This window comes from Tenrec ecaudatus, chromosome 5, assembly GCF_050624435.1.
Source record: "Tenrec ecaudatus isolate mTenEca1 chromosome 5, mTenEca1.hap1, whole genome shotgun sequence".
Classification (NCBI taxonomy): Eukaryota; Metazoa; Chordata; class Mammalia; order Afrosoricida; family Tenrecidae; genus Tenrec; species Tenrec ecaudatus.
The window spans coordinates 66,796,710-66,805,197 of NC_134534.1; positions in this window are offsets into that span (position 1 = coordinate 66,796,710).

Here is an 8,488-nt window from a genome sequence, read left to right on the forward strand (position 1 = left end):
TAGCTAGAAGTTTGGACTTTAGAGTCTGGTGTGGAATTCCAGTTGTCACTTATTAGCTATGTCATGTGGGACAAGTTCTTTTCAGCAACTCTAAATAGAAATCAAAATACAATCCTGGCTTTACTATGTCCATGAAGACTTCTCAGTCTCCAGACAACCAGTACTACTTCATCCTCTTCTACTCACCTTCCTGCGGTACAATGCTTGGATTGAAATCTTGACTCCAGAAGTTTCATGTGAACTCACTCTCTTTCTTTCTATTTCATGTATGTGGGGTTTTTGTTTTGTTTTGTTTTCTTAGACCTGCCTGGTGCTGCTATACCTGATTAAATAAATTCAATATATGTGACAGTTCTGTTTTCTGTAAAATGAAACACGGAAATCAATTCTTAGCTGGCAGGGACCAAAACAATGCCTTTGATCTATAATCTTACTTTCTTCTTGCCCTGCTAGCAAGCACTAGTCCAAGCCTCCATGTAGGACACTAAATCTATTCATTTGAAAAAGGAAAGTCCTACAGGAAAATTTTTCTATAGTGGGGAAGATCTGGTAAAGGTCATGAAAATATACCAAAGTCTGGTTGGTGCTAGGTGCTGACTGATGCTATTCTGGAAGTATGTTGAGAATTCCCAGGCCTGGCAATCCTCTGTGAAGACTCTCTCAGTGAAGAACTGGCACAGGGGAGCAAAAGCTTCCAGTGACAAATCAATACCTTCTCTGAGCCCAGGGAGCCTGTTTTCAGGTGGGAAGTTAGTCTTTTATCTGGTCAAGATCAGCTTTCTTGTCTACTAACTGGCCCAAGTTTCTTGAGGGATCACATAAGATTGCTATATAGTGCTGAAACTATCCTGACATGAAAAATATCTCAGAGATTAAAATTTTGAAAGATTTTTGTTTATTTCCTGTGTTGGACAGGGTTCTCTAGAGAGACAAACCAGATTGCTAGTAATTATATATAAATATATTTATAAAGATAGATATATCATACAAGAAATGAACCATTAAATTATATACAGATAGATAATACAAGAAATTAACAGTTAAATTATAAAGCAGTGAGACACTAGCAGTCCTTTAAGGCTTGAGAGCTGCCAGTTGCCAGTCCCTTTCTGTAGAGAGAGCTGGGCTATATATCGCCAGGCAGCAAACAGCAAGGCAAGTCACCAACTGTCACCAACTGTCGGTCCCCAGCTCCAGAGACGAACATTCCAATCATGTGGGATTAAAGGGACCTCAACTTACAGTGACACAGTCCACAGGCTAAGCATCCCACAGGTAGTGTACCCTTTAAATTGAGGCACAAAACAAGCAGGCATCCGCACGCAGGTCAGATGATTAAAGAACGAGAGACAAGCAAGGTGAGGCCCTCTGCCCTCCAATTAATCCTACTTGTGTTTATCGGCTAGGCTGGCACAATAAACTATCGCATCTCCTAAAGGTCAACAAACAGACCTTGAACTATTTACTGGCCTTTCTATTTTTTTGGTCGTTGGCCTTTTGTTGTTTTGTTTTCTTTTGTTACTTTGTTTTGCTCTGTCTTGTCTTTTTGTTTTATTATTATTTTATTATTATCTCTGCAGGTCTGTCTAGATAAGATAAGCAGGATAAATAAGCTGGAGGAGAAAACAATGGGACTGACAGTTCTGGGGGGACATGGGAGAGGGGGAGTCGGGGGAAAGGAAGTGGGTATTAACAAACTCAGGGACAAGGGAACAATAAGTGATCCAAAATCGATAGCGAGGATGAAGTAGGAGGCCTGGTGGGACTTGATCAAGGGCAATGTAACCAAGAAGAATTACTGAAACTCAATGAAGGCTGAACATGATAGTGGGACAAGAGGAAGGTCAAAGGAAATGGAGGAAAGAAGTAGGAGGCAAAGGGCATTTATAGAGGTCTAAATACAGGCATGTGCATATGTGAATATATTTCTATATGACGATGGGGAAATAGACCTATATGCATATATTTATAGGTTTACTATTAAGGTAGTAAATGGACATTGGGGTTCTACTCAAATACTCCCTCAATGCAAGAACACTTTGATCTAATAACCTGGCATTCTGTGATGCTCACCTTCCTGACACGATCACTGAAGACAAAATGGGTGCATAAGCTTATCGTGCCCAGCTATCAAAAGATATAAAAAGATATAGCATCTAGGGTCTTAAAGGATTAAAGATAAACAAGTGGCCATCTAGCATGGAGGAAAAAAAACCCACAAAGAAGAAGCACACCAGCTTGTGTGAACATGAGGTGTTGATGGAATCAGTTATCAGGCCTCCGAAGACCCAGAACAAGCAATCATATTGATGTGAACGAGGTAGGGATGGGGGGCATGGGGCAGAATAGGAGCCAAAGGCCCATCTTTAGACAATTGGATATCTCCTCAAAGAAGGTGGAATGAAGGGAAGAGCTAGCCAGGATGTAATATAGCATCGATGAAATATACAACTTTCCTCTAGTTCTTTAATGCTTTCTCCCCAACCCTCCATTCATGATCCCAATTCTACCTTAAAAATATGGCTAGATCTGAAGATTACACTGGTACAGATAAGAGCTGGAAACACAGGGAATCCAGGACAGATAAACACTTCAGAACCAATAATGAGAGTAGCTATACCAGGAGGGGAAGGGGAAGGTGGGGGAGAGAGGGGGAACCAACCACAATGATCTACATATAACCCCCTCCCTGTGGGACAGACAATAGAAAAGTGGGTGAAGGGGGACATTGGACTGTGTAAGACATGAAAAAGAATTGTAAAGGGTTCATGAGGGAGGGAGAGTGGGAGAGGGAGGGGTAAATATGAGGAGCTGATACCAAGGGCTCAAGTAGAAAGAAAATGTTTTGAGAATGAAGATGGCAGCAAATGTACAAATATGCTGGACACAATGGACGGATGTATGGATTGTGATAAGAGTTGTACGAGTCCCCCATAAAATGATTAAAACCCAAAAAGACCTGTGTATGTTAGTTCTTAGATAATTCAATATTTAAAAATAAAGCCAAGAACCATATTTATCAAAAGAAATTTCTTTTTCAAAATATTAGAATGTTGTGGACAGTAACGGAGAATTTTTTTGTAATATGCAATATATAGGTTACTCAGAAATAGAATTTTCCTTATCAATCTATCTTAGAGCTCTCTGCTAAAGCTCAATAGCCAAAGAAATAGCAAGCTAACACATAGATAACACTTCAAGGTAGACTTTTCTATCAATATCAATTGTTTTGTTTTGTTTGTTTTCAGAGAGAGACAGTACAGCAGAGTGACCCTAGAGCTTCTTGAGATCAGATCTCTGCCATTTATGAGACATGTGATTGAACAACTTATTTAATGTCTCCGTGCTTACATACCTTACTGATAAAATAAGAGTCATATAATATTTACAGGTTTGGTTAAGCGTCAACAGAAAAGTGGAAGAGCCTCCACGGATGGACCGGCACAGTCAGGCGACCATGAGCCCAAAGACAACAATTGGGAGGACGGTGCCGGACCAATTGTGTTTCAGTCTGTCCCATATATTGTTGCTGTGAGCTCACACTGACTCGCTGGCACCTAACAACAGCGCCAAAATTGTTGCGAAGATTCCAGGATTCGTATTCTTATTCTTATCATCTCGTGTGGAACCTGACCTCGTTGCTAATGAAACAGCTAATGGGTCTCCGTGTCCTTGCCTAACGAATGCAAAGATAAAGAATGTACTCAGTGTTGTTAACCGTATGAGAAAGCAACTTTCAAGACAGAGTTGCATGGCCTCGCAGGTTCAAGTAAACCCTATTGTTACAGGTATGATATGGTGCAGTGTTTCTCAAATTATTTGTTATGAAGAACCAGGCTTCTAAATTTTGTTTCCAATTTATTGTGGACCAGCATTTTTGTCAAACACAACAAAAGCTTGGTTGTGATGTGAGAGAAATGGTTGGCAGTTTACTTTCATAAATGTCACAGTCATGGAATCCTTTAGATTTATAAAGTCGGAAACGACTGAACGACAACATGGCTTAATGTTTATGCTCGCTTTCTGTACTTCTCTCACCATGGATTGTCTTCGTCACCTAGTGCTGCGGTAACCAAAATGCAAGTGGATGGAGTTAAGGCGCAAGAGTTTATTGCCTCACGGTTTTTAAAATCAGAAGTCTAAATCAGGGAATTGGCTTTAGGGGAATGTCCTTCCTCAGCAGTAAGATGCCTCACGAGTCTCTTGAGATTCCTGGAATCCCTTGGCAGCCTTCATCATCTGTTTCCACCCTGTGTATCCTCCTGTCTCTTCTGCGTCTTTCACAAGACACCTCTAAAGAGTGATTAGATTTATGATCCACCCTATACTAGTGTTTGGCCTATTAACATAATAAAATAAAAACCCTATTTCCAAGCAATGTCATATGTGGAAACGGATTTCTGCACCTATTTTTGGAGGACACCCTTCAATTCAGACCATGGACCCAAAACAAAAAAAGCTCAGATTGGCAAGTACTCTGGCTCACCCTTAAACAAGCCTAGAATAGGAAACGCTGGGCCGTCCTGGCTTCCCCAGATATACACTGTCTTTCGAGATTATATGACAGACCGACCTCCAATTCTAGAGGTGACAATATCAGTGTCTTGCATTTCCAAGTCTCCTTTGAGTCTAGCATTAAGCACGTCACCAGGAAGGGCCTGAAGAAGTCGGGTCCCTGCTCAGAATGCAACCTGGTGAGGTTGTTTCCAGGCAGATGCACTTTCAGGAGCTGGAGTTCAGTAATTGTATTAGTTTTTTATTTTGTGTAACCTAAAACGTTAATGACAAAAATTTAATGATTTTGTTTTAGTTAGCTTTTATGTCAACTTGATTGGTCAGCATTATGTGTTTGGCAGTTAAGGCTAATAATCCTTTATGATGTAACCTAACCCAACATAATCAGCTCCATAATGGGATCTGCTTTGAGCACTAACACAACACCCTAACCCAGATCGCAGGCCTGATACAATTGAGAGGAAATTTCCTTGAGGGAGGGTTGGTTCTGGCTATTAGCATGTTCTTGTTTCCTCTCCAGAGGGCTCTGTATATGTCCTTCACATTGGCCACATGCTGTCACTTCCACCAAACTCTGTTTGTCCCACAAAGTGAGCTTGATTCACATAGCACAAGAGCATGAATACCAAGATGTGAGGCTTAATCAGGTTACCTTGGAGACTAGCCATCCAGGGCAGGCAGTGGGACCTATGCCCTGTGGAATTTACCCTGTAGAAAAATCAATTCTGAAATATGTTTTAAGATATTTTGCATGTCTGTGTTGTCCCAAGCCTTGTTCTTTAACCCAATTCCTTTCCATCAAATTTCTTTATAATGAAAGGACACATTACCTGACCTCACATACGTAAAATGACAAGGAAAGGCAAAGACACAGCGATCAAAGTTTAAGAGTGGTTCCCCGGGGTAGAAAGAGGGCATGATAGTGATGGGAAATCACATGAATAAAGAATGGAGTCAGGCAGTGGATTATTGCAATCGTTGTCATAAAGTTGTATTCCAACAGCAAAAAAATTGAATTGGAAAAAGTTATGTGGAAGATATAGTTACAACAATAACCACAATAATAATCATAACAATAAAGAAGAGTTGCTGAGACTGTTCATGACGCGCAACCAAAAATCTCATGGGCCTTAGTTCCTCAGTTTGGAAGCTTAGCAGCCATGGTTTCATGAGCCACCCTATTGAATTGGCCTAGTTGCATATTCAGTGCTTCTGTTCTACCTTGAGCTTATTCTGCAGTGTCAGGGAGCTTCAAAGGGCCATCCAGTTACAACCATTGGTCTCTATTCATCTGGAGGAACAAAGGAGGCAGAGGCAGAGACAGCAGTGAGAGAGACATGCATTGTGTGGTAAGGACACCCATTAACAACTGCTCTCCTGGCCAAATACCAGAACAACTGGATTGTGCCTGGCTACTCCGAATGATCTTTGGTTTTGTTTTCCTCTATCATTGATCATTTTGATAGAATATTCTGAAGAAGAATCTGGATCAAAATGGGAAAACTATAGAATTTCACCTTCTTGTGGACTCTAGCACTTCTGGAGCCATGGAGGCTGAAAGAACCCCTAAAACTAGCATGCTGAGATCATCGCTAAACCTTAAACGGATAATACAACCGCTAGTCACTTCAGAACTGAGCATTTTAGCTCACCAAGAGAAGAAAGGGTCTGCCTTGACCACGATGCTCTTTTAAGAACTCTCGATACGGTATGACACTTACACAGCAACCTGGAATATCAGAGAGGAGCCTGAGTGGACAGGGACGCTATGCTAATGAGGAAAAACAGCTCAGACAAGGTGGGCGAGATCAGTCGCACATAACTCAATGAATTTACTCAGTCACTAAATTGCATATGTATAAAATTCAGTTGGTGTAGGTTTCGCTGTGTGTGTTTTTAACAATGCCAGCAAATTAAATAAAAATTAGGGGAAAATATTTTCAACTCACTCAACTAGATTTGGCTTAGCTTGATTTCAAATATAATTAATGACTGATATATTTTGTGGGAAAGAGTTCGGAAAGTATTTGTACCTGATTTTCCCAGAATAAAGGTAGTGTTTTCCTCTTACTTGGAAAGTTTGTTGTATAAGATGAACACATACTCCCTATCTTCCTGTGGTAGCCTGCAGTCTTCCCTCACATTCATCTATTTCCATTGTAGAAGTTACAGTTTGGCCCTTTAGTGGACTTGTCCATGCCATTCGGAACAAATGTTTTCTTGAGCTATGATTCATGTCATGAATTATGGAAATAACTGTATCAGCAAAATTAATCTTTTAATATATCCAGTAGAAATTATTGTTTCAACATGATCTTTTTATTTTAAACAGGTACCCTGCGACAGATGAAATTAAAAACATCGAGCATAAGACTTGTGCCTGTTGCCATCCGGTTTATTCTGATTCATAGTCATCTTGTAGGACAGAGTAAACTGCCCATAGGGTTTCCAAGGCTGTGCTTGCTACAGAAATAGTCTGCCTCCTATAGAGTGGTTGCTGGGCGTGAACTGCTGATCTTGCAATCAGAAGCAGAGTGATGAACCATTGTTCTAAGAGGGCTCTTTCAAACATGGAAAGCCACTGGGCATTATCTACTACAATTACCAAGATTACCAGGTGACTAGGTGGCACAAGTGGCAAAAATCTTTGACTGTGATTGGAAAGGTTGGGCATTCAAATCCACCCAAAGGCCCCTCAGAAAAAAGACTTTGTGATCCGGTCCCAAGCTTGAAAACGCTCTGGGCTACAGCTCTGCTCTGCAGGATCTTGGGTTTCCGTGAGGCAGGGTTTACTCAACGGAGAGCATTGTCGGTGTTAGGTGCCGACTCCCAGTGAGCTTACGTACAGCCGAAACACTGCCAGTCTTGTGCCATATCATGGTTGCTGTTATGTTTGAACGCATGGCTGCAGCGTTGTGTCAATCCAGCACCTTGTGGGTCTTCCTCTTTGGGAATGGCCCTCTACTTAAGCAAGCACAATGTCTTTTTTCCAAGGGCCAGTCTTCCTGACAACATGTCCAAACTATGTGAGACAAAATGTCACCATCCTAGCTTGGAAAGAGTATTATGATTGTACATTTTTCTGAGAAAGATGGTGTTGTTGCTCTGGTGTTTGTGGCACTTTCAATATTCGTCATCGACAATGCATCCTTCTTTGATTCTCCTGGTCTGTGGTCCAACTTCCACATGCAGATGAGGCCATTGAATCAGTGCGCTTTAGTCACCACAGTGGCGAGTCTGCTCTCAACACTAAAGAGATCTTTTGCAGCAGATTTGCCCAATGCAATAGGTTGTTTAATTTTTGGACTACTGTTTTCATGAGGATTGATTTTTGATACAAGTAAAATGAAATCTTTGACCATCTCCATCTTGGCTCCATTTATTATGGTGTTGCATATTGGACACGTTTTAAGGATTTTCACTTGCTTCACATTAAATTGTAAACCTTACAGAAGGTGGCAATATTTTATTTCATCAGCAAAAGTGCCTCAAGTCCTCACTTCCAGGTGGCAAGGTTGTGTCCTTTGCTTATTTTATAACGTTAATGAGCATCCCTCCAACACAGATATTGCGTACTTCTTCCTATAGTCTTCTCAGATTATTTGTTCATACACTTGACTGTCAAAACCGTAATGCTGAGCACAAGAGTACATACTGTATATTTCACGTATGTGAAGTACCGAGATACGCAAAAGAAGTCTATGGTGTTAGAAGTCCAGGTAGTGGCTACTTTTAGAGGTAAGAAAATATATTCACTATTGGGTAGTAAAAAGAGAGATTCTGGGTAGCACTCTTGCAATTATCTAGCTCTTGATAAATCTTCAAGTTATATAGTATGAATTGGGTATGTTTTAAACTGTATATTACATCTCAGAGAAAAATTTACTTAGAAATCAGGATAGCTATATTGATTTGTGATTTATCCTCTCATTATCATGTTTTCATAATACCATAAAAGAAAAAAATCAGATTA